Genomic DNA, 27,779 nt, shown 5'->3' on the forward strand with positions numbered 1-27,779 from the left:
GGGGGGTTTCAATGTTTAGGCACATCAGTGGCTCTCCAAATGCAACATGGCGTCCCATCTCAATTCCTGTCAATTTTGCATTGAAAAGTCAAACGGCGCTCCTTCCCTTCTGAGCTCTCCCATGCTCCCAAACAGTGGTTTACCCCCACATATGGGGTATCAGCGTACTCAGGACAAATTGTACAACAACTTTTGGGATCCAATTTCTTCTCTTACCTTTGGGAAAATAAAAAATTGGGGGCGAAAAATCATTTTTGTGAAAAAATATGATTTTTTATTTTTACGGTTCTGCATTATAAACTTCTGTGAAGGACTTGGTAGGTTAAAGTGCTCAACACACCTCTAAATAAGTTCCTTAGGGGGTCTACTTTCCAAAATGGTGTCACTTGTGGGGGGTTTCAATGTTTAGGCACATCAGGGGCTCTCCAAACGCAACATGGCGTCCCTTCTCAATTCCAGTCAATTTTGCATTGAAAAGTCAAATGGCGCTCCTTCGCTTCCAAGCTCTGTCATGCGCCCAAACAGTGGTTTACTCCCACACATCGGGTATCAGCGTACTCAGGAAAAATTGTACAACAACTTTTGGGGTCCATTTTCTCCTGTTACCCTTGGTAAAATAAAACAAATTGGAGCTGAAGTAAATTTTTGGTGAAAAAAAGTTAAATGTTCATTTTTATTTAAACATTCCAAAAATTCCTGTGAAACACCTGAAGGGTTAATAAACTTCTTGAATGTGGTTTTGAGCACCATGAGGGGTGCAGTTTTTAGAATGGTGTCACACTTGGGTATTTTCTATCATATAGACCCCTCAAAATGACTTAAAATGAGATGTGGTACCTAAAAAAAATGGTATTGTAAAAATGAGAAATTGCTGGTCAAATTTTAACCCTTATAACTCCCTAACAAAAAACAATTTTGGTTTCAAAATTGTGCTGATGTAAAGTCGACATGTGGGAAATGTTACTTATTAGGTATTTTGTGTGACATATCTCTGTGATTTAATTGCATAAAAATTCAAAGTTGGAAAATTGCGAAATTTTCAAAATTTTCGCCAAATTTCCATTTTTTTCACAAATAAACACAGATAATATCAAAGAAATTTTACCACTGTCATGAAGTACAATATGTCACGAGAAAACAATGTCAGAATCACCAGGATCCGTTGAAGCGTTCCAGAGTTATAACCTCATAAATGGACAGTGGTCAGAATTGTAAAAATTGGCCTGGTAATTAACGTGCAAACAACCCTTGGGGGTGAAGGGGTTTATCACCAGCAGCATTAATTAGATAGCAATGAACGTGCGGAGCATTAGCTGGCTGGAAACATCTAGTGTATATATATATGTATATATAAATATATATATATCTTGTAGGGAATTTTTTCCCATTATCTGGTCTTTTTGTGCAAATATGAACTCTGCATAGATCTAATATGTATTTTATCTCGAAAGTTCATTTCTGGCTTTAGAATAATTATATAGTATTTCATAATAAAGAGACCAGAAGACCAAGACTTGATGTCAATATAGCAAATATCTTAATGACCACCAAGTATTTTCCTTTGGTTCTAAGGTACACTGGTATGAAGGTGATCCTGACTGCACAGAAGACCAACATGCTAAAAGTAATATGATGAGCCTCATTATATCGGTCAGGCAGCTTCCTTACACAGAAGACTAAAACTGAAGAACGCTAGAAGACCGATGTATCCAAGAGCCATGTTGAATGTAAAAGGCTGATCCTTCATTACACTGTAATATTATCTTACCTAATTCGGTATGTGTATCTGACTCTGGAAAAGGTGGCCATCCACTCAGCCAAATAGCACAGATTGTAAATTGGTTTAGGCAGCAGAGCAATATGATGACTTTAGGTAATTGAAACTTTGGCCATGATTTGCTTTCAGGCCTGGTGGATTTGAAGGCCACTAAAACTGCAATATTCTTGTCCAGAGTTGAGGAAACAGATACAGTGAAAACAATACAAAAAGTTACTTGTCTAGCGATGCAGCTCAGAGTTGTTGGTCGGCCGATCAGCATCAGAGTGCACAGAAATGACATCATAAGAGATAAAAGCAGAATGTAACTCAGATCTCGATTACTGGCTTTGACTATGGGGGTGTCTCTGTACACTGTAAATATGCCCCCTACTACTACTGATATGGTAAAGCAGATGGCAGAAGACATTGTAAGTGTTACTCCTAAGGGATCTGAGAATGATAGAAAAATGACGACTTTTGGAACACATTCATCTCTCTTTATATTGGGCCATTCGTCTTCAGGGCAGATAATACAATTATTCATATCTAAGAAAAAAAAAAAAGTACTGTCAAATGTTTGACATATTAACACAGTTCCTAATTTCAATATATTTTAGAACAAAAACAGTCTTTATAATATTTTAAGTATATGAGGTTTACTGTGTGTAGTAGATTTGACTAACTAAGGCTAGTTTCACACTAGCATTTGTAGCAGCTGCGGAGGGCTGCGGACTTCCTCTGTGAAGTCCCGCCCTCAGCTGCACCTCCGCCGCTAGCTCCGCCTATTTCTGCATGCGGCCGGAATGCGGCCTGTGTACCTATCTTTAACATTAGGTACGCAGGTCGTGCGGCTGTATGCGGATGCTTCCGCATGCGTCGTTTTGACGATGCGGAAAAAAAAAGGAAATTGCTACAAGCTGCGTTTACGCTGGTCGCCGCATCGCCAAAACGAGGAGGAGGAAGTCCGCAGCCCTCCGCAGCTGCTACAAACGCTAATGTGAAATCGGCCTAATCTCCGAGTGAGGACTTTTAGCTATTAACTGATAGCAACAGGTTTGGCACCAGACAACTTTCCTCTGTAATTGCTATTGTTTTATATTGAGATTGCTGTTTTAAGGACCCCATTCAAAAGAAGGGGCATCTACTACAGTTTAGGCATGGACAGTCTTAACTATTCTTGGTCCTGATACAGTTCCACCCCTCAGTGTGTCTGAGATGCCTTTACTGACAGCTCAGCCATCCAATCTGCTACAGGGGCGTGCTCAAACTGTCAGTACTTTGATTGCCAGCTTGATCATCCAGTCTGATGCAAGGGCATACTGAGCTGTCAGCATGTTGATTGACAGCTGAACTGTACAATCTGAGATTGGAAGGTGCTGGCTGTCTCCACGAGTTCATTATATCAGGTGATTGCCAGGCTACGTAACCGATCTGTTTCTCCCATACCTCAGCCTGACGTATATTTAGCTACTGTGTGGTTTGTTTCTCTCTGCCTTGCTTCCTGTTACAGATCTTTTGTTGCCTGACCTTGGTGCTCGTTCTGACCATCCATCTGTTTAACCCCTTCTCCCCTAATTGGCTATAATCCTGGTATTCTGACCTCAGAATGTTATCTGTCTATGCCTTTGTCTCTTCCTTCTATTTATGACCTACCCTCCTGCTTTCTGACCTTCGAATCCTTGACTACCCTGACTCAGGGCTTGGCCATGAGAAGTGACTCAGACTCACATTGTGTCTGACCAATACATTTTTTTTTGCCAGGTTGGAGCCTGTTTACGTTCTTTGTGACCAGGTGGTGAACTTGATGCAGATTAATCAGGAACTGACTAAGGGATGCCAGAGTCTGGAATCATTGCAATATCAGTTGTAGGGTCAGATAATTAAGTTGAGGAAGACCCTCTAAAGCCCTCCACTGGCTGCAGTAGCTGTGATGTCAGTACTCTCTGATGTACAGTTGGTCTCTCCCGAACCCGTAATAGCCCTCCCTGATACATTTTTAGGAGAGCGATACTAGTGTATGGTATTCAGGGATATCTGTAGGTTATTTTTTACCCTTCCCCGGTCATCAGAGGAGGAGTTCCACAGGGTGGGAATAATCATATCCCTACTGCGAGGGATTCCTCAGACCTGGGCATTTTCTTTGTCCCCACAGGCCCCAGAACGGTTTTCTGTGACACCTTTTTTGACAGTATAGGTCTGATACATGACAAACTCGACAGGATCCAGGTCGTTGAGGCTAAGATCATAAACCTGGCATGGAAAGGTCGCACATCTGAGGACTACTGTACTGAGTTCCAGCAGTGGTGCACTGAGGTTCTGCAGATATCTGTGGATCAGGATGCTCTGGTCCTTCACAATGCATCTTGTGTTCTGTTGGAGGCCATCACCCAGGCAATATCAATAGACCATAGAATCCGTGAGAGACGGGGTGAACAGCAGGCTGCTCATTATACTTACCTGGTGCAGGTCAATTTACCGGAGGTGGAGCCATTGGAAGTTAGAGTTGTCAGTCTTCGCATTGTGAAGAAAAGACAGTCAAGATCTCGGACTCTGTCATTACTGTGGTCTCTCTGGACAGTTTCTTAACAATTGCCCAACTTATCCTCGGACTAGAAAACCGTTGAGAGAATGTCTGAATCTGGATGACGGATGAGGAGGTCACCTAGAGTCCCAGGTACCTTTTTCTTCCTCTGATAAAGTACTCATATATATGACGTTATCCTTCGAGAACCAAGTGTTATCAACATTGGCGTTCATTGACTGTGGTCTGATGATAACTTCATTGATTTGGTGATTTGGGACTGGTTCTGATGTTAGAATTCGAGACAGTTAGTTTACAAAGACCCATTCAAATCTTTGCCCTTGACAAAACATTAAATTTGATCAAGAGGGTAATGATGGATTTCACTCTCTAAGTGAGAGCACTTCCCTTTGATTCCATCTCCTTTTTTGTGTTGGATAATTTACCTGCTGGGTTGGTATTGGGGCTTCCATGGTTGCAGATTCACAATTCTGTTATTGGTTGGTGACAGAATGAGATTGTTAAATGTAGCCTCAATTGTTGGAAAAAATGTCTAAAAACTGTAAAAATATGCTCTGCTAGTCTGAAGGGTCTGCCGGAATACCTGAAGGTCTTTGAAGATGTGTTCTTAGAAAAAGAGGAGGAGATACTACTTCCCCATCATCCTTATGATTGTGCTTTTGATCTTAGTCCTAGTGTCAAATTGTCTAAAGCTTGCCTTTACAGTTTGTCGGGGCCTGAACGGACCACCATGAAAGAATATGTTAACAAATCTTTACGGAAGGGTCATATCTGTCTTTCCTCTTCCTCTGTGCTGGCTGGATTTTTCTTTGTTAAAAAGAAAGATTGGGATCTCTGTTCCAGCCTCAATTTCTGAGAACTAAACAAAATCACGGTTAAAAATACTTTGATTGTTAAATTAGAGAAATGTGTTTTTTCTGTTCAGGAAATTTCATTCTTGGGGTTCATCTTGTCAGAAGAAGGGTTTGAGATGGACCATGGGAAGGTGCAGGCCTTAATTGAGTGAGTTCTACCTCGTGATCTTAAGGCTTTGCAGCGTTTTCTGGGATTCTCCAACTATTATAGGAAATTTATCAAGGATTTTTCTCAGATTGCTAAACCTCTTACTGACCATACACCATACTGACCATAAAATAAAAAAGTGTTTTATGTCTGCTCCCAGTCTGATCCAATCTGATCTCCAAAACTGTTCATTGTGGAGGTGAATGCTTCGGAAGTCGGAGTGTGGGCTGTTTTATCGCAGGGGCCCAAAACTCTGACTAACATGAGTAAAAATTCACCATAGGAAAAGAATTATGATGTTGAGAATCAGGAGTTACTTGCTGTTAAATTGGCCTTTCAGGAATGGAGACTTTTTTTGGATGGGGCGGTTCATCCAGTTACAGGGTCACTGATGACAATAATCTAGTTTACAACAAATCTGCGGTTAACTCCTAGGCAGGCAAGATGATCCTTGTTTTTCTCAAGGTTTAAATTTACTATTACATTTAGGCTGGGGTCTAAGAATGTGAAAGCTGATGCATTATCTATAGTCTCAATTCAGTTTTTCGTCCAGAACCTCCATCCTTTATAATTTCTCAGGGTATTGCTGTTTCTATGATAACCTCAGAATTGGAAGAGGAAATTTGTAAAGTCCAGTCGTTGGCTCCTTCTGCTACTTCATGGTCCAAATTATTTGTGCCTGTGCGCTTAAGATTGCAGGTGTTAAAGGAATTTCATGATTTACTATTTGAGTAGTCATCCTGAGGTTACTGCTACATGGAAAGCCATTGCTAGACTTTTTGCATAATAATATTAACAATTTTGTATCTGTTTGTGAAGTTTGTGCACACTTCACACTGAGTAATTGGCTCCATTGCCAATTCCAGAAAGTCCAGAAACCCATTTATCTATGGATTTCATTACAGATTTGCCTCTGTCTGTTGGGAAAACTGCTACCTGTGTGGTAGTTGACCGATTCAGCAAACAAGCTCATTTTCTTCTTTTGACAGGATTACCTAATGCAGAGACACTCTCCAGGTTATTTATTTCTCATATCGTAAGGTTACATGGGATCCCTCTGAACATTCTGTCCAAGAGAGGAGAAAAATCTGTCTCTAATTTCTGGAGAACTTTTTGTAGTAAATTCGGTATTGACTTGTCATTTTCATCTGCTTACCACCCTGAAAACAACAGTCAGATTGTGAGGACAAATCAATCTTTGGAACAAATTTTAAGGTCCTTTGTGGTGACTCGGCAGGAGGACTGGTCTTCATTTTTACCTCTTGCTGAGTTTGATTTTAACAGTTGAGTAAATCAGTCTACTGGAACCTCACTGTTTTTCTGTAACTATGATTTTCATCTCCATTTTGGTGAACTTTGTAGGATTAGTTCTGAATGTCTTATGGTGGAGGTTACCGTAAAGAGACTGGGGAATTTCTCGAGGGAGGTTAAAAAAAAATTGGGACTGCTCAGATTCACCAAAAACGGAAGGCTGACCAAAGATATTTAGTGGCTCCTGTTTTTAAGACTGGGGATAAGGTTTAATTGTCATCCAGGAACATCAAACTTAAAGTTCCGTCAGCAAAGTTGGGTGCAAAGTTTATTGGTCCATATGAGATCCTAGAAGTGGTAATCCCGTGGCATTTAGATTAAAACTGCCTCCATTCCTTTGCATCCCTAACGTGTTCCATAAATCCCTATTAAGGGAGATTGTCTCATTGGCATTGTCTTCTTCATCCCCTCATCCTCTGGTTTTAGTCGACAGTGGCTTGGAGTATGAGGTCTAAAATTCTGTCCAATACCTCATCCACTTGAAGGAATATGGACCAGAGGAGAGATACTGGGTCCTAGATTGAGATGTCAAGGTCTGGTTAGTCAGACACTTCCATCTAAAATTTCCTATGAAGACTAGGGGTCCAAAGACCCCCTTAAAGAAGGGGTACTGTCAAGGTTCCACCCCTCAAAGTGGCTGGAATGCAGTTATTGAAAGCTCAGTCATCCAATCAAGTACAGGGGCATGCTGAAGCTGTCAGTACTTTGATTGACAGCTTAGTCATCCAGTTTGGTGTAGGTGCGTGCTGAGCTGTCAGTGTGTTGATTGACAACTCAGCCGTCCAATCTGAAACTGAGAGGTGCTGGTTGTCTCCAAGTGTTCATTTTTTCAGGTGATTGCCAGGCTACTTAACTGAGCTGTTACTTTCAGACCTCTACCAGACATACAATCAGCTGCTGTGTGGTTTGTCTCTGTGTGACTTGCGTTCTGTTATAGATCTTTCTCTGTCTGACCTTGGACCTCGTTCTGACCATCCATCTGTTTAACTCCTTCTGCTCCGATTCGCTATCCTCCTGGTATTCTAACCTCGGAACGTCACCTGCTTGCTCATTTGTCTCTTCCTTCTGTTTATTATGTACCCTCCTGGCTACTGACCTTGGGCTCCTTAGCTACCTTGACTCATGGTTTGGTCATGAGAAGTGACTCACCATCACAGGTTTAGCATTAAATTTCCATTCCTCACATTGTCTCTCTGTTTTTGGCTTATGGCAACATTAGATTTTGTTATTCCACCATTGTCAGAGGATTACCGTGTAGTACCTGTGTTGTTCCTGATGTCTTCAACCTGAGTTCCTGATGTCTCAACCTCAAGTTCTTGATTGTTTCAACCTGTGTTCTCCCGATTGAGAACCCTACTTAAACCTAGCAATGCACTTCCTTCATTGCAAAATTATTGAGTTCCCAGCCTTTAGTCTAGCTTCTTCCCACCTGCTGTTTATCCTCAAGATCCTACTGCTGCTCCATGTACCGAGCTCTGGCTATATCCTGACTATGTTAACTGTTTATCCTCTTAACTATACTGTTGTTCAGTGTACAGACCTCTTGCTATATCCTGATGACACTACCTGCCAGCGCTGCACCTAGTGGTTGCAATATCACTACTCCAACACCCACCTTCTACTTGTCTTTTGCTCATTCATGGCCATGACTCTTCTTCCACTTCTGGATCTTCTATAGTTTCAATTTAATTTACATCCACAATTATGATCTCAATATTATCCCTTTATCGTCTCTTTGCCCTACATATTAGTCAGATGTCTAAACCTGTGCAGTCTGTTTTTCCTGCTTGTATGCTCTTGTATTCGGGCTCATGTATGATGACCTAAGTACTCTGTGAGGAGGCCAGAATTAAAATATAACAAATGTGATGACATGTGGCATGTAATCCACAGAAAAGCTGGATTGGACACAGTCTGTTTATACTGCCTGTGCCCTTTTGAGGAACATACAGTGGGGAAAATAAGTATTTGATACACTTCCAATTTTGTAAGTTTTCCCATCTACAAAAAATGGACAGCTCTGTAACTTTTTAACTTCAACTGTGAGAGACAGAATTTAAAAAAATCCAGAAAATCACATTGTATGATTTTTGCATAATTAGTTTGCATTTTATTGCATGAAAAAAGTTTTGATACAATAGAAAAACAGTACTTAATATTTGGTAATTTGGTACAGAAACCTTTGTTTGCAATTACAGAGGTCAGACGTTTCCTGTAGTTCTTGACCAAGTTTGCACACACTGCAGCTGGGATTTTAGCCCACTCCTTCTCCAGATCTTTCAGGTTTCAAGGTTGTCGCTGGGCAACATTGAGTATCAGCTCCAACCAAAGATTTTCTATACGGTTGAGGTCTGGAAACTGGCCAGGCCACTTCAGGATCTTGAAATGCTTCTTACGGAGCTACTCCTTAGTTATACTGGCTGTGTTTTTCGGTCCATTGTTATGCTGGAAGACCCAGCCATGACCCATCATGTTCTTACTAAGGGAAGGAGGTTGTTGGCCAAAATCTTGTGATGCAAGACCCCATTCATCCTTCCTTCAATATGGTGCAGTTGTCCTGTCCCCTTTGCAGAAAAGCACCCCCAAAATATGATGTTTCCCTTACCATGCTTCATAGTTGAGACAGTGTTATTGGAGTTGTATTCATCCTTTTTCTTCCTGCGAATATGTCGAGTGGAGTTGATACCAAAAAGTTCTTTAGGTTCGATCTTACCAATTGACCTTCTCCCATGCCTCATATGGATCATCCGGATCATGTTGGTGAACTTCAAATGGGCCTGGACATATGCCGGCTTGAGCAGGGGGATCTCTGCGTGCACTGCATGATTTTATTCCATGACGGCATCATGTGTTACTAATGGTAATGTTTGAGACTGTGGTCCAAGGCTATCTTCAGAATTGACCAGGTCTTCCCATGTAGTTCTGTGCTGAACTTTCTCAGAATCATCCTTGCCCATGAGGTGAGATGTTTCATGGAGCCCCAGACCAAGGAAGATTGACAGTAATTTAGTGCTTTTTCATTTTCTAATAAATATGCCAACAGTTGTTGCCTTCTCACTAATATGCTTGCCTATTTTCCTGCAGCCTATCCTAGTTTTGTGCAGGTCTAACATTTGTTTGGGTGTCCTTAGACAGCTCTTTGGTCTTGGCCATGGTGGAGAGGTTGGAGTGTGATTGATAAAGTATGAAACGGTATCTTTTATACAGGTAATGGGTTCAAACAGGTGCAATTAATCCAGGTAATGAGTGCAGAGTAGCAGTGCTTCCTAAAGAAAAACTAACAGGTCTGCAAGTCAGAATTCTTCTTGGTTGGTAGGTGATCCCATGCTTATTTCATGTGATAAAATACAATTTAATTATTTAAAAATCATAAAATGTGATTTTCTGTTTTTTAATTTTTAGATTCTGTCTCTCACAGTTGGAGTATACCTATGATAAAAATTACAGACCATTTCTGTAGTTGGGAAAACTTGGAAAATCAACAGTGTATAAAATACTTATTTTCCCCACTGTACGTGGGCTCATGTATGATAACCTAAGTATTGTGTGAAGAGGGCACAAATAAAATAAAACAAATATGATGTCACGTGACACATAATCCACAGAACAGCCAGCAAAACATGAAATACAACATTTCATTTTATTAATTATAAAGTTTTGAAGACTATAACTATACTTTCTTTATGCATACAAAAGTGTTGAATAAAAAATATAAAGAGATGAACTTCTCCTCAAAATGTTCAATTTCTACACACCAGTTGTATTTGAGATTTCTCCTGCTGCACAGGGAACACAGTTGTAGCAGCAGATCGCTTCTCCTTCTCGACTGGATTTTCGAAATCCTGATGAGCAACTCTCTGTGCATACTGAGCGAGGGATCTGCAAGGTTAGGACAAAAGCATATGAGGGGGCTACATTATACTATATGAGGGGGCTACACTATACTATATGAGGTGGGCTACATTATTCTATGTGATGGGACTACATTATATTCTATGAGGGGGTTGCATTATACTCTGAGGGGGTTATATTATATTCTGTGGGGGCTGCATTATACTATATCAGGCTTGTTGCATTATACCCTATGAGGGAGGCTACATTATATTCTATGAGGGGGCTACATTATCCTATATGATGGGGCCACATTATATTCTATGGGGGGCTACATTATATTCTATGTGGGACTGCATTATATTCTATGAGGGGGGTTACATTATATTCTATGAGAGGGCTACATTATATTATATGAGGGGGTGCTTTATACTATGAGAGGGCTGTATTATATTTTATGGGGGCTACATTATATTCTGTGGAGGGTTACTTTATATTCTATGAGGGGACTGCATTATACTATATCAGGAGGCTACATTATATTCTATGAGGGGGCTACATTATACTATATGGGGTGGCTACATTATACTATATGGGGGGCTACATTGTACTATATTAGGGAGCTACATTATATTCTGTGAGGGGCCTACTTTATACTATATGAGGGGGCTACATTATATTCTGAGGGGGCTACATTATATTCTATGAGGGGGGATGCCCCAACTCATGCTACATAATTAAGTCATGTACAACCTTATATTATACCCTGATATTAGCGTGTTTTACCACACAATTGGTGGTCTTGTATTTATTTCTATGTAGCTACATTGTGGGCCCCAAGAATTATTTTCTCTGGTGGGCCCAAGGTGCTCCAGTCCGACGCTGATACTGTATGTAAACTTTTGGTTTCAACTCTACGATATTCTCATTGCCTGTTATTCTATTTTATTGTAATGTTGCAGCAAACAAAAACTTAATTCTGGAGTTTTCATTTTTTTCTCTTTACGCTGTTTATTGATTGGCTTAATTTAGTTTATATTTTAATAGATCAGACATTTCTGAATGCAGAAATAGCAGTCATGTATTTTTTATTAGTTCATTTTGAATTTGGAAAAAGGGCGGTGATTTGAATTTCTATATTTTTTAGTTTTTTAAACTATTTTTTAAAACTTGTTTTTTCACTTTTTACTTGCTTCAGTAGAGTTCTTGGGAGACTTGAAGCTGCAATCTTCAGGTCTCTTGTGCAACACATATCATCATTTACAATGACAAGCACGGGGGTCTTCTGCAGACTCCCATGCCAACCCATCAGTGCTCCACGATCATGTGACAGGGGCGTCGATGGGTGGAGTTTGTGACGCGCTTCCAATGCGCTTGTGTTAAATTCTGCTGTCAGTGATTGAAGCAGCATTTAACATGTTAGCAGCCATGGATGTATCACAATTCCACCCATGGCTGTTAGAGGTATATGACATGTGCCAGGAAAGATGCAAGCTTAGAGCCGAAGCAGTTGGACGACCTTAGATGTACCAGTATGTCCAAGGTCATAAAGGGTACATATATTTCTTTTATGTATGAACTGATATGTGATGACCTTTCCCAAACCACAATGATGGTTGATTGCTATCATTGTGGTTTGGTCCTAATGATGACACAATAAACCGCATTCATGCTTTAACCTTGTGGGTGACTACACCTTTGAACCTTGGGCAGTGCAGACTCTCAACCACTGTCATTTTCTGCATTTCACTTTATCGGTGGTCCAGCAGCAGCCTTTTCATGCTTTTATATGATATGTGACTGTCACAGCCCTATCAGGTGACCACACCTACAATATTTTGTTCCATTTGTATTTAATTTGTTTATCAGTTAAGACACTATTTGCGCTTTCTGTCTCTCCAGCGTTATTATTTGATTTCAAATAAAAAAAGCATACTTACTAATCTGACCAGCACCACTCTCCACTCCAAGCGTTGTGTTCCCCAGCAATTTTATGATACGGTTTATTTCATGTGAGTGCTAAAGCCTGTGTTCCATATGGTCAGAAGCCTTCACCACAGGGCCAGATGGGCAACAGCCTTCATAGTGGGGCTTGTTACACTGCAGTACTCAAAGTTGAGCTTGATGAGCTACATCCTTCAGATTTCTATCACACTGATACAAAGGCTGTGATCAATCAGCATGTGATGAAGGCTGCAGTTCTCAAGTAATGCAAACAATATCACAGTAAGAATGCTTTTTTTATAATTTTAGGTAGCACATTGGTGCTATTTAAACGGGAATGTCCAAAAGCAAAGTTTGGACACACCTCATTTAAAGATGTTTCTGTATTTTCATGACTATGAAAATTGTACATTCACACTGAAGGAAGGTGGCTACTTTGAAGAACCTAGAATATGAGACATAATTTCAGTTGTTTCACACTTTTTTGTTAAGTATTTAATTTCACATGTGTTAATTCATAGTTTTGATGCCTTCAGTGTGAATGTACAATTTTCATAGTTATGAAAATACAGAAAAATCTTTAAATGAGAGGGTGTGTCCAAACTTTTGGTCTGTACTGTATATATATATATATATATATATATATATATATATATATATAAATATATATATGTTAGGGTTGGAACACCGAGTATAAATATATGTAATAGTAGGTGCGTTCGCAACCCGGGGTCCACCGTGCAGGAGAGGAAACTGCTGATAATAATTGGCGGCGCTATAAGGTGGTATTAGCGAACTCTGTTACTTTACAGAATTGCTAGGATAGGGAAACGCTGTGCCCTGTTAACCTCACAGAGGAACACAGCTACCAAACAGAGCAAATTGTGGTCATGCAGTCAGCATAGCACACAAACAACTCCTCACCGGAGGTGCCGATATTCTAGGGGCTTATTTCAGCCAACCCTGACCTCATGCAAACATGCCCACACAGTAGCAAGGCTCAAAACATAGGTTGATACTAGTGCATGGCCGTGCGGCCATGCAAACCTTTTATAGCTGTAGCAGACAAGGACCTTCCTGGTGGTGCAATAGGAGCTGCTACAGGACCTGAGCATGTGACCCCAGACCTCCAATGGGAGGTCGTCCCGTGGGCATGCTCAGTATGGGAAAAGCGGGACTTATTTCCAGAAAGACCTGCTCGCTGCTGAACATTGCTGGCTACAATGACAGAGCCTGGAAGGGCAGTAGTAACCAGTCATCCAGTATCAGCCTGAGCCAGATGCTGGGACCGACGTCTCCGCTGAACAGGCTCCACTGCGGCTGGAGGAGAATGAGAGACCGCAGCAGACATGGTTCGAGATTCCCCCTGTGCAGCGGCGGGAACTCGACACCTAACATTACCCCCTCCTAGGGCCCCCTGCTTGGACCTCACTATGCTTGAAGGCAGCAATGAGCTGGGGAGCTCAAATGTGCTCAGCAGGCTCCCAGGACCTGTCCTCTGGGCCATAACCCCTCCAGTCCACCAAATAACATTTTTTGCCACGTACCACCTTGCACCCCAAAATAGCGTTCACCTCGTAATCGTCCGTAGATGAACCAATGTCCCGGCAGATGACTCGGAAAACCGGGACATGTGTATGGGCTTTAAAAGGGACACATGAAAGGTGTCGGTGATACCTAGGTGTGGAGGATGAGCCAGACGGTAGACCACAGGGTTAACCTGTTCGAGGACCTTGAAGGTACCCAAGTAGCGAGATGCAAACTTAGTGGACTCAACTCACAGCCTGATGTTAATTTTCCCCTTAAAGGACAATTTGGAGGCAAACTGTTGTGAATTCTGCTCTTGGGCTCCCTCCGGTGGTTATAAGTGGTAGCGCTGCTGTCTTTGGATCGCTGCAGTCATCAGGTGTGTCCACTTATTGCAATCCTGACTGGGCTATTTAGTCTTGCTTGACCCTTTAGTCAGTGCCAGTTGTCCATGGTTCCTGGAGGATTCACATCCCTTCCTGGTCTCTCCTGCTTTGCTGTTCATTTCAACAAAGATACGTTCTGGCCTTGTTTTTTGCAGTCCACATGCTGTGGGCCTTATTGTTCAGTTCTTTTCCATGTTTGTCTTGTCCAGCTTGGTCTGTATAAGGATTTGTTCAGCCAAGCTGGTATCTCTGGAGATGCAGATATACCCTCCATATCTTTAGTTAGATGTGGAGATTTTGTATTTTCTGTGGTGGATATTTTCTAGTGTTTTAATACTGACCGCATAGTACTCTGTCCTATCCTTTCTATTTAGCTAGAGCGGCCTCCTTTGCTAAATCCTGATTTCAGTCTGCGTATGTTATTTCCCTCTCCTCTCACAGTCAATATTTGTGGGGGGCTGTCTATCCTTTGGGGATTTTCTCTGAGGCAAGATAGTTTTCCCTTTTCTATCTCTAGGGGTATTTAGTCCTCCGGCTGTGTCGAGATGTCTAGGGAGTGTTAGGTACATTCCACGGCTACTTCTAGTTGCGGTGTTAAGTTCAGGGTCTGCGGTTAGTACAGGTATCACCTTCTCCCGAGTACGTCCCATGCTGCTCCTAGGCCACCAGATCATAACAGTACAACTGGCCAACAATGAGTTAATCGCATCTCAGAAGAAGGGAAGGAAAGTGCTGAGCCATTTTTTTTTCTGTAGTCTGTTGTGTCTTTTCTTCCCTCTTTACCTCTGGGTGGCTCAGGAGTTTGGCGCTGGCATGGATGTTCAGGGATTGGCTTCTCGTGTGGATTAACTTGCTGCTAGAGTACAGGGTATTTCCGATTACACCGTTCAGACTCCGGTTTTAGAGCCTAGAATTCCAACTCCTGATTTATTTTTTGGGGACAGGTCCAAATTTTTGAGCTTTAAAAATAACTGTAAACTGTTTTTTGCTCTGAAACCCCGTTCCTCTGGTGATCCCATCCAGCAGGTTAAAATTGTCATCTCTCTGCTGCGTGGTGATCCTCAGGATTGGGCATTTTCCCTGGAATCTGGGAATCCGGCTTTGCTTAATGTAGACACCTTCTTTCAGGCGCTAGGGTTATTGTATGATGAACCTAATTCAGTGGATCATGCTGAGAAGACCTTGTTGGCCCTGTGTCAGGGTCAAGAAGTGGCAGAATCGTATTGCCAGAAATTTAGAAAATGGTCTGTGCTGACTAAATGGATTGAGGATGCCTTGGCAGCAATTTTCAGAAAGGGTCTTTCTGAATCCGTTAAAGATATTATGGTGGGGTTCCCTGTTGTGAATTCCGCTCTTGGGCTCCCTTCGGTGGTTGTAAGTGGCACTTTTGTGAGTTCTTCTCTTGGGCTCCCTCCGGTGGTTTTGAGTGGTATGGCTGCTTCTTGGATTTAGCATCAGCAGCTGCTTCCACTGATCGTCTTTCTGGCTTGGCTATTTTAGTCTGGCCTTATCCCTCACTCAATGCCAGTTATCAATTGTTCCTGCTTGGAGTCACAGCTCTTTAGGATTTCTCTGACACTCTGACCAGTTCAGCAAAGATAAGTCCTTGCTTGTCCTTTTGCAGTCCACTTGTTGTGGACTTATTGTTCAGCACATTTTATGTTTTTTCTCTTTAGTCCAGCTTATCAGTATGTATCTATTCAGCTAAGCTGGAAGCTCTGGACAGCAGATTTTGCCCTCCACACCTTTAGTCAGGTGTGGAGATTTTTACATTCTCTGCAGTGGACTTTTTCTAGTTTTTATTACTGACCGCACAGTGTTCTGTCCTGTACTATCTATCTAGCTAGAAGTGGCCTCCTTTGCTACATCTTGTTTCATTCTACGTATGTCATTTCCCTCTCCACTCACAGTCATTATTTGTGGGGGGCTGTCCTATTCTTTGGGGATTTTCTCTGAGGCAAGATAGCTTTCCTATTTATACCTTTAGGGGTAGTTAGCTCTTAGGCTGTGACGAGGTGTCTAGGGAGTGACAGGAACATCCCACGGCTACTTCTAGTGTTGTGTTGAGATCAGGAACTGCGGTCAGTATAGTTACCACCTGCTCAGAGCTCGTTGCATGTCGCTCCTAAATCACCAGTCCATAACAGTACAACTGGCCAAAGATGAGTTAAATGCATCTCAAAAGAAGGAAAAAAAAAAGAGTTCTGAGCCATTTTTTTTTCTTTAGTCTGTTTTGTCTTTTTTCTTCCTCTTAATCTCTGGGTGGTTCAGGATTTTGGCGCTGGCATGGATGTTCAGGGTTTGTTTTCTCGTGTGGATCAGCTTGCTGCAAGAGTACAGACTATCCAAGATTATGTTGTTCAGAGTCCGGCTTTAGAGCCTAGAATTCCTACTCCAGATTTGTTTTATGGGGATAGATCCAAGTTTTTGAACTTTAAAAATAACTGCAAATTGTTTTTTGCTCTGAAACCCCGTTCCTCTGGTGATCCCATTCAGCAAGTTAAAATAGTAATTTCTCTGCTGCGTGGTGACCCTCAGGACTGGGCATTCTCCCTTGAGTCAGGGGATCCGGCATTGCTTAATGTAGATGCATTTTTTCAATCACTCGGATTATTGTATGACGAACCTAACTTTGTGGATCATGCAGAAAAAACCTTGTTGGCCCTGTGTCAGGGTCAGGAAGCGGCAGAATTATACTGCCAGAAATTTAGAAAATGGTCTGTGCTCACTAAATGGAATGAGGATGATCTGGCAGCAATTTTCAGAAAGGGTCTTTCTGAAGCCCTTAAAGATGTTATGGTGGGGTTCCCCACGCCTGTTGGTTTGAGCAAATCTATGTCTCTAGCCATTCAGATTGATCGGCGCCTGCACGAGCACAAAGTGGTGCACCATATGGCAGTGTCCTCTGAACAGAGTCCTGAGCCTATGCAATGTGATAGGATTTTGACTAGAGCAGAACAGCGGGGATACAGACGTCAGAATGGGCTGTGTTTTTACTGTGGTGATTCTGCTCATGTTATTTCTGATTGCCCTAAGCGTATTAAGAGGGTCGCTAGATCTGTTACCATCAGTACTGTACAGCCTAAATTTCTCCTGTCTGTGACCCTGATTTGCTCATTGTCATCCTTTTCTGTCATGGCATTTGTGGATTCAGGCGCTGCCCTGAACGTAATGGACTTAGAATTCGCCAGGCGCTGTGGTTTTTCTTTGCAGCCTTTGCAGAGCCCTATTCCTTTGAGGGGTATTGATGCTACACCGTTGGCCAAGAATAAACCTCAGTATTGGACTCAGCTGACTATGTGCATGGCTCCAGCACATCAGGAAGATTGCCGTTTTCTGGTGTTGCATAATTTACATGATGTTGTTGTACTGGGTTTTCCATGTTTATAAGTACACAATCCAGTGCTGGATTGGAAATCTATGTCTGTGACTAGTTGGGGTTGTCAAGGGGTACATAGTGACGTTCCTTTGATGTCAATTTCCTCCTCCCCCTCTTCTGATGTTCCTGAATTTTTGTCAGATTTCCAGGATGTATTTGATGAGCCCAAGTCCAGTTCCCTTCCTCCACATAGGGACTGTGATTGTGCTATTGACTTGATTCCTGGCTGTAAGTTCCCTAAGGGCCGACTTTTCAATCTGTCTGTGCCAGAGCATGCCGCCATGCGGAGTTATGTTAAGGAGTCTTTGGAGAAGTGGCATATTCGGTCGTCTTCATCACCATTGGGAGCGGGATTCTTTTTTGTTGCCAAGAAGGATGGCTCCTTGAGACCCTGTATTGATTATGACCTTCTTAATAAGATCACTGTCAAATTCCAATACCCTTTACCTTTGCTTTCTGATTTGTTTGCTCGGAGTAAGGGGGCTAGTTGGTTTACCAAGATTGACCTTCGAGGGGCATATAATCTTGTTCGTATTAAACAGGGTGATGAATGGAAAACTGCATTTAATACGCCCGAAGGCCATTTTGAATACCTTGTGATGCCTTTCGGGCTTTCTAATGCTCCTTCTGTATTTCAGTACTTCATGCATGATATTTTCCACAATTATCTTGATAAATTCTTGATTGTGTATTTGGATGATATTTTGATTTTTTTCCGATGATTGGGAGTCTCATGTGAAGCAGGTCAGGATGGTATTCCAGATCCTTCGTGAAAAATGCCTTATTTGTGAAGGGGTCTAAGTGCCTATTTGGAGTTCAGAAGGTCTCTTTATTGGGGTTTATTTTTTCTCCTTCGTCTATAGAAATGGATCCTGTTAAGGTCCAAGCCATTCATGACTGGATTCAACGCACATCTGTGAAGAGCCTTCAGAAATTTTTGGGCTTTGCTAATTTTTATCGTCGTTTCATTGCCAACTTTTCCAGTGTGGTTAAGCCCCTGACCGATTTGACGAACAAAGGCGCTGATGTGACGAATTGGTCCTCTGCGGCTGTTGAGGCCTTTCAGGAGCTTAAACGCTGATTTACTTCTGCCCCTGTGTTGCATCAGCCGGATGTTTCACTTCCTTTTCAGGTTGAGGTTGACGCTTCTGAGATTGGGGCAGGGGCCATTTTGTCACAGAGGAATTCTGATGGTTCCTTCATGAAACCGTGTACCTTCTTTTCCCGAAAGTTTTCGCCTGTGGAACGCAATTATGATGTCGGCAATCGGGAATTGTTGGCTATGAAGTTGGTATTTGAGGAGTGGCGACATTGGCTTGAGGGAGCCAAGCACCGTGTTGTGGTCTTGACCGATCATAAGAATCTGATTTACCTCGAGTCGGCCAAGCGGCTGAACCCTAGACAGGCTCGATGGTCCCTGTTTTTCTCCAGTTTCGATTTTGTGGTCTCATATCTTCCGGGATCTAAGAATGTTAAAGTGGATGCCCTCTCTAGGAGTTTTTTGCCTGATTCTCCTGGAGTCCTTGAGCCGGTTGGCATTCTTAGGGAAGGGGTGATTCTTTCTGCCATCTCCCCTGATTTGCGGCGGGTGCTTCAGGAATTTCAGGCTGATAAGCCTGACCGCTGTCCTATGGGGAAGCTGTTTGTTCCTGATAGATGGACAAGTAAGGTAATTTCTGAGGTCCATTGTTCGGTGTTGGCCGGTCATCCTGGGATTTTTGGTACCAGAGATTTGGTTGCTAGGTCCTTTTGGTGGCCTTCCTTGTCGCGGGATGTGCGTTCTTTTGTGCAGTCCTGTGGACTTGTGCCTGGGGTAAGCCTTGCTGTTCCCGCGCTAGTGGGTTGCTTTTGCCTTTGCCTGTCCCTGAGAGGCCCTGGATGCATATTTCCATGGATTTTATTTCGGATCTTCCTGTGTCCCAGAAGATGTCTGTTATCTGGGTGGTTTGTGACCGGTTCTCTAAAATGGTCCATTTGGTACCTTTGCCTAAATTGCCTTCCTCCTCTGATTTGGTTCCATTGTATTTTCAGCATGTGGTTCGTTTGCATGGCATTCCGGAGAATATTGTGTCTGACAGAGGTTCCCAGTTTGTTTCTAGGTTTTGGCGGGCCTTTTGTGCTAGGATGGGCATTAATTTGTCTTTTTCTTTGGCGTTCCATCCTCAGACAAATGGCCAAACTGAGCGAACTAATCAAACCTTGGAAACCTATTTGAGATGCTTTGTGTCTGCTGATCAGGATGATTGGGTGACTTTCTTGCCGTTGGCCGAGTTTGCCCTTAATAATCGGGCCAGTTCGGCTACTTTGGTTTCGCCTTTCTTTTGTAATTTTGGTTTCCATCCTCGTTTTTCTTCAGGGCAGGTTGAGCCTTCTGATTGTCCTGGTGTGGATTCTGTGATGGACAGGTTACAGCAGATTTGGACTCATGTGGTGGACAATTTGACGTTGTCTCAGGAAAAGGCTCAACGTTTTGCTACCCGCCGTCGGTGTGTTGGTCCTCGGCTTCGGGTGGGGGATTTAGTCTGGTTATCTTCTCGTCATGTTCCTATGAAGGTTTCTTCCCCTAAGTTCAAGCCTCGGTTTATTGGTCCTTATAAGATTTCTGAGATTATCAATCCAGTGTCTTTTCATTTGGCCCTTCCAGCCTCTTTTGCCATCCACAATGTTTTCCATAGATCTTTGTTGCGGAGATATGTGGTACCCGTTGTTCCCTCTGTTGATCCTCCTGCCCCGGTGTTGGTTGAGGGGGAGTTGTAATATGTGGTTGAGAAAATTTTTTATTCTCGTTTTTCGAGGCGGAGGCTTCAGTATCTTGTCAAGTGGAAGGGTTATGGCCAGGAGGATAATTCTTGGGTTGTTGCCTCCGATGTCCATGCCGCCGATTTGGTTCGTGCTTTTCACTTGGCTCGTCCTGATCGGCCTGGGGGCTCTGGTGAGGGTTCGGTGACGCCTCCTCAAGGGGGGGTACTGTTGTGAATTCCGCTCTTGGGCTCCCTCCGGTGGTTGTAAGTGGCACTTTTGTGAGTTCTGCTCTTGGGCTCCCTCCGGTGGTTTTGAGTGGTATGGCTGCTTCTTGGATTTAGCATCAGCAGCTGCTTCCACTGATCGTCTTTCTGGCTCGGCTATTTTAGTCTGGCCTTATCCCTCACTCAATGCCAGTTGTCAATTGTTCCTGCTTGGAGTCACAGCTCTTTTGGATTTCTCTGACACTCTGACCAGTTCAGCAAAGATAAGTCCTTGCTTGTCCTTTTGCAGTCCACTTGTTGTGGACTTATTGTTCAGCACATTTTATGTTTTTTCTCTTTAGTCCAGCTTATCAGTATGTATCTATTCAGCTAAGCTGGAAGCTCTGGGCAGCAGATTTTGCCCTCCACACCTTTAGTCAGGTGTGGAGATTTTTACATTCTCTGCGGTGGACTTTTTCTAGTTTTTATTACTGACCGCACAGTGTTCTGTCCTGTACTATCTATCTAGCTAGAAGTGGCCTCCTTTGCTACATCTTGTTTCATTCTACGTATGTCATTTCCCTCTCCACTCACAGTCATTATTTGTGGGGGGCTGTCCTATCCTTTGGGGATTTTCTCTGAGGCAAGATAGCTTTCCTATTTATACCTTTAGGGGTAGTTAGCTCTTAGGCTGTGACGAGGTGTCTAGGGAGTGACAGGAACATCCCACGGCTACTTCTAGTGTTGTGTTGAGATCAGGAACTGCGGTCAGTATAGTTACCACCTGCTCAGAGCTCGTTGCATGTCGCTCCTAAATCACCAGTCCATAACAGTTCCCCACGACTGCTGGTGTGAGTGATTCTATGTCTCTGGCCATTCAGATTGATCGGCGCTTGCACGAGCGCAGAGTTGTGCACACTATGGCGTTGTCTTCTGAGCGGAGTCCTGAGCCTATGCAGTGTGATAGGACTGTGTCTAGAGCTGAACGACAAGGATTCAGACGTCAGAATAGGTTGTGTTTTTACTGCGGCGATTCTGCTCATGTTATTTCTGATTGCCCTAAGCGTACCAAGAGAATCGCTAGTTCCGTTACCATCAGTACTGTACAACCTAAATTTCTGTTATCTGTGACCCTGATCTGCTCATTATCGTCATTTTCTGTCATGGCATTTGAGGATTCAGGCGCCGCTTTAAACTTAATGGACTTAGAATTTGCCAGATGTTGTGGTTTCCCCTTGCAGCCTTTGCAGAGTCCTATTCCTTTGAGGGGCATTGATGCTACACCGTTGGCTAAAAATAAACCTCAGTTTTGGACACAGCTGACCATGTGCATGGCGCCAGCCCATCAGGAAGATTGTCGTTTTCTGGTGTTGCGTAATTTGCATGATGCTATTGTACTGGGTTTCCCATGGTTACAGGTGCATAATCCGGTATTAGATTGGAAATCTATGTCTGTGACTAGTTGGGGTTGTCAGGGGGTTCATGGTGACGTTCCTTTGATGTCAATTTCCTCCTCCCCCTCTTCTGAAATTCCTGAGTTTTTGTCAGATTTCCAGGATGTATTCGATGAGCCCAAGTCCAGTTCCCTTCCACCGCATAGGGACTGTGATTGTGCTATTGACTTGATTCCAGGCTGTAAGTTCCCTAAGGGCCGACTTTTCAACCTGTCTGTGCCTGAACATACCGCCATGCGGAGTTATGTTAAGGAGTCTTTGGAAAAGGGGCATATTCGGCCATCTTCTTCACCATTGGGAGCAGGTTTTTTTTTTGTTGCCAAGAAGGATGGCTCCTTGAGACCCTGTATTGATTATCGCCTCTTGAATAAGATCACGGTCAAATTCCAATACCCTTTGCCTTTGCTTTCTGATTTGTTTGCTAGGATTAAGGGGGCAAGTTGGTTTACTAAGATTGACCTTCAAGGGGCATATAATCTTGTTCGTATTAAGCAGGGTGACGAATGGAAAACTGCATTTAATACGCCCGAAGGCCATTTTGAATACCTTGTGATGCAATTCGGGCTCTCTAATGCTCCATCTGTGTTTCAGTCCTTCATGCATGATATATTTCGGAATTATCTTGATAAATTCATGATTGTATATTTGGATGATATTTTGATTTTTTCAGATGATTGGGAGTCTCATGTGAAGGAACTCAGGATGGTATTTCAGATCCTTCGTGATAATGCTTTGTTTGTTAAAGGGTCTAAGTGCCTCTTCGGAGTACAGAAGGTTTGAAGGTTTCTTTTTTGGGCTTCATTTTTTCTCCCTCATCTATAGAAATGGATCCGGTTAAGGTTCAGGCCATTCATGATTGGATCCAGCCCACATCCGTGAAGAGCCTTCAGAAATTTTTGGGCTTTGCTAATTTTTATCGCCGTTTCATTGCCAACTTCTCCAGTGTGGTTAAACCCCTGACCGATTTGACGAAGAAAGGTGCTGATGTGACGAATTGGTCCTCTGCAGCTGTTTCTGCCTTTCAGGAGCTTAAACAACGATTTACTTCTGCCCCTGTGTTGCGTCAGCCGGATGTTTCTCTTCCATTTCAGGTTGAGGTTGACGCCTCTGAGATTGGGGCAGGGGCCGTTTTGTCTCAGAGGAATTCTGCTGGTTCCTTGATGAAACCGTGTGCCTTCTTTTCTCGAAAGTTTTCACCTGCGGAACGCAATTATGATGTCGGCAATCGTGAGTTGTTGGCTATGAAGTGGGCATTTGTGGAGTGGCGACATTGGCTTGAGGGGGCCAAGCACCGTATTGTGGTCTTGACCGATCATAAGAATCTGATTTACCTCGAGTCTGCCAAGCGGCTGAATCCTAGACAGGCCCGATGGTCCCTGTTTTTCTCCCATTTTGATTTTGCGGTCTCGTATCTTCCGGGTTCTAAGAATGTTAAGGCTGATGCCCTCTCTAGGAGCTTTTTGCCTGATTCTCCTGGGGTCCTTGAGCCGGTCGGCATTTTGAAGGAAGGGGTGATTCTTTCTGCCATCTCCCCTGATTTACGACGGGTTCTTCAGGAATTTCAGGCTGATAAACCTGACCGCTGTCCAGTGGGGAAACTGTTTGTTCCTGACAGATGGACTAGTAAAGTGATTTCTGAGGTTCATTGTTCTGTGTTGGCTGGCCATCCTGGGATTTTTGGTACCAGAGATTTGGTTGGTAGGTCCTTTTGGTGGCCTTCTTTGTCACGGGATGTGCGTTCTTTTGTGCAGTCCTGTGGGACTTGTGCGTGGGCCAAGCCTTGCTGTTCCCGCGCTAGTGGGTTGCTTTTGCCTTTGCCGGTCCCTGAGAGGCCTTGGACGCATATTTCTATGGATTTTATTTCAGATCTTCCGGTTTCCCAGAGGATGTCGGTTATCTGGGTTGTTTGTGACCGGTTTTCTAAGATGATTCATTTGGTACCTTTGCCTAAATTGCCTTCCTCTTCTGATTTGGTTCCATTGTTTTTTCAACATGTGGTTCGTTTGCATGGCATTCCGGAGAATATTGTGTCCAATAGAGGTTCCCAGTTTGTTTCTAGGTTTTGGCGGGCCTTTTGTGCTAGGCTGGGCATTGATTTGTCTTTTTCTTCCGCATTTCATCATCAGACAAATGGCCAAACCGAGCGAACTAATCAGACTTTGGAAACTTATTTGAGATGCTTTGTGTCTCCTGATCAGGATGATTGGGTGGCTTTGTTGCCATTGGCCGAGTTTGCCCTTAATAATCGGGCTAGTTCTGCTACTTTGGTTTCGCCCTTCTTTTGTAATTCTGGTTTTCATCCTCGTTTTTCTTCAGGGCAGGTTGAGCCTTCTGATTGTCCTGGGGTGAACTCTGTGGTTGACAGCTTGCAACAAATTTGGGCTCATGTTGTGGACAATTTGGTGTTGCCTCAGGAGGAGGCTCAGCATTTTGCTAACCGTCGTCGGTGTGTTGGTTCCCGGCTTCGGGTTGGGGATTTGGTCTGGTTGTCTTCCCGTCATGTTCCTATGAAGGTTTCTTCCCCTAAGTTCAAGCCTCGGTTTATTGGTCCTTATAGGATTTCTGACATTATCAATCCAGTGTCTTTTCGTTTGGCCCTTCCAGCCTCTTTTTCCATCCATAATGTTTTTCATAGATCTTTGTTGCAGAAATATGTGGTGCCCGTTGTTCCCTCCGTTGATCCTCCTGCCCCGGTGTTGATTGATGGGGAGTTGGAGTATGTGGTTGAGAACATTTTGGATTCTCGTTTTTCGAGGCGGAAGCTTCAGTATCTTGTCAAATGGAAGGGTTATGGCCAGGAGGATAATTCTTGGGTTGTTGCCTCCGATGTTCATGCTGACGATTTGGTTCGTGCCTTTCATTTGGCTCGTCCTGATCGGCCTGGGGGCTCTGGTGAGGGTTCGGTGACCCCTCCTCAAGGGGGGGTACTGTTGTGAATCCTGCTCTTGGGCTCCCTCCAGTGGTTATAAGTGGTAGCGCTGCTGTCTTTGGATCGCTGCAGTCATCAGGTGTGTTCACTTATTGCAATCCTGACTGGGCTATTTAGTCTTGCTTGACCCTTTAGTCAGTGCCAGTTGTCCATGGTTCCTGGAGGATTCACATCCCTTCCTGGTCTCTCCTGCTTTGCTGTTCATTTCAACAAAGATAAGTTCTGGCCTTGTTTTTTGCAGTCCACATGCTGTTGGCCTTATTGTTCAGTTCTTTTCCATGTTTGTCTTGTCCAGCTTGGTCTGTATAAGGATTTGTTCAGCCAAGCTGGTATCTCTGGAGATGCAGATATACCCTCCATATCTTTAGTTAGATGTGGAGATTTTGTATTTTCTGTGGTGGATATTTTCTAGTGTTTTAATACTGACCGCATAGTACTCTGTCCTATCCTTTCTATTTAGCTAGAGCGGCCTCCTTTGCTAAATCTCAGTCTGCGTATGTTATTTCCCTCTCCTCTCACAGTCAATATTTGTGGGGGGCTGTCTATCCTTTGGGGATTTTCTCTGAGGCAAGATAGTTTTCCCTTTTCTATCTCTAGGGGTATTTAGTCCTCCGGCTGTGTTGAGATGTCTAGGGAGTGTTAGGTACATTCCACGGCTACTTCTAGTTGCGGTGTTAAGTTCAGGGTCTGCGGTTAGTACAGATACCACCTTCTCCAGAGTACGTCCCATGCTGCTCCTAGGCCACCAGATCATAACAGCAAACGTCGCAGTGTCTAGTGTTCCTCCACCTACTACCACTAGACACTGACGTTTCCCAGGGGTCCACCGTGCAGGAGAGGAACCTGCTGCTAGTAATTGGTGGCACTATATGGCGGTATTAGCAAACTCTGTTACTTCACAGAATCGTTAGGATAGGGAAACGCTGTGCCCTGTTAACCTAACAGAGGAACACAGCTACCAAACAGAGCAAACTGTGGTCATGCAGTCAGCATAGCACACAAACAACTCCTCACCGGAGTCTCTTATTCAGACCGAGTGACGGTACCCGAGTCTATTCAGGTGTAGTACCGCCATATAGTGCCGCCATTTACTAGCAGCAGGTTCCACTCCTGCACGGTGGACCCTGGGCTGCGAACGCACCTATACTATCTCTGTATTTACTCGGTGCGTTCCGCCAGCCCTAACACCCTTCCCAGACTATCAATACTATTTCACAGGAAATCTTTTTATAAAGCCTTCAGAAAGCCTTTCTGTTTTGAGTTCTTGCAGCTACCTCTCCATTTTGAATAAAGAACGCAGTCTCCAAACTTGCCAGCCCAACGAACCTACCAAACAATCTTAATGAAACTTTAGATTTCGAATATACAAATGTAAATACCAATTTGGGTTACATTTTTTGTAGTTATGTTTGCACTTACAATTAAGAAATTGTATTTTTTCTAGAACACTCTGGAGACTATTACAAATGTAATGTGTGTGTCCTGGGAGAAACGTCCCATAGCGATTGTCAACACTATATTTTGCTCTGTTTTACCACAATTAGACAGATAATGACTGCATACCTGCGTTTCCCTTTTGGGGTGAGATTTGCCACACTATTTTATTACTTACACAATAAAAAAAGGAGTCTATTACTTTAGTTACACTGGTATTACAGTAGGAACATACTTCAGGCTGAAATCTGTCTTAGTCATTTGTCAAGACGGGTTGTAACTAGTGTTGAGCATTCCGATACCGCAAGTATCGGGTATCGGCCGATACTTGCGGGTATCGGAATTCCGATGCCGAGATCTGATACTTTTGTGGTATCGGGTATCGGTATCGAAACAACATTAATGTAAAAATGTGTAAAAGAGAGAATTAAAATAAAAAATATTGCTATACTCACCTCTCCGACGCAGCCTGCACCTTACCGAGGGAAGCGGCAGCGTTCTTTGTTTAAAATTCGCGCTTTTCTTTCCTTACGTGAAGTCCCGGCTTGTGATTGGTCGCGTGCAGCCCATGTGGCGGCGACGCAACCAATCACAGCAAGCCGTGACGTAATTTCAGGTCATTCAGTATTTTAAAATTACGCTCCGGCTTTGTGATTGGTTGCGTCGAAGTCACATGGGCGACGCAACCAATCACAGCAAGCCGTGACGTAATTTCAGGTCCTTAAGGATTTTAAAATTACGTCCCGGCTTTGTGATTGGTTGCGTCGCAGTCACATGGGCGACGCAACCAATCACAAGCCGTGATGTCACGGGAGGCTGGACACGCGCGCATTTTAAAATGCGCGCGTGTCCAGCCTCCCGGCTTGTGATTGGTTGACCGCGCTGCAACCAATCACAAGCCGGGACGTCACGGGAGGCTGGACACGCGCGCATTTTTAAAATGCGCGCGTGTCCAGCCTCCCGTGACGTCACGGCTTGTGATTGGTTGCGTCGCCCATGTGACTGCGACGCAACCAATCACAAAGCCGGGACGTAATTTTAAAATCCTTAAGGACCTGAAATTACGTCACGGCTTGCTGTGATTGGTTGCGTCGCCCATGTGACTGCGACGCAACCAATCACAAAGCCGGAGCGTAATTTTAAAATACTGAATGACCTGAAATTACGTCACGGCTTGCTGTGATTGGTTGCGTCGCCGCCACATGGGTGGCACGCGACCAATCACAAGCCGGGACTTCACGTAAGGAAAGAAAAGCGCGAATTTTAAGCAAACAACGCTGCCGGTTCCCTCGGAGAGGTGAGTATAGCAATATTTTTTATTTTAATTCTTTCTTTT

At 43.4% G+C, this 27,779-nt stretch overlaps 1 pseudogene; it reads left to right on the forward strand.

Moving 5' to 3' along the window:
• The first annotated feature begins 2,100 nt into the window (after nt 1–2,100).
• The window catches only part of LOC143803776 (olfactory receptor 6C3-like), a 60,607-nt pseudogene continuing 34,928 nt past the window's right edge, over nt 2,101–27,779 (forward strand).

The sequence above is a fragment of the Ranitomeya variabilis genome, chromosome 2, assembly GCF_051348905.1.
Source record: "Ranitomeya variabilis isolate aRanVar5 chromosome 2, aRanVar5.hap1, whole genome shotgun sequence".
NCBI classification, from domain to species: domain Eukaryota; kingdom Metazoa; phylum Chordata; class Amphibia; order Anura; family Dendrobatidae; genus Ranitomeya; species Ranitomeya variabilis.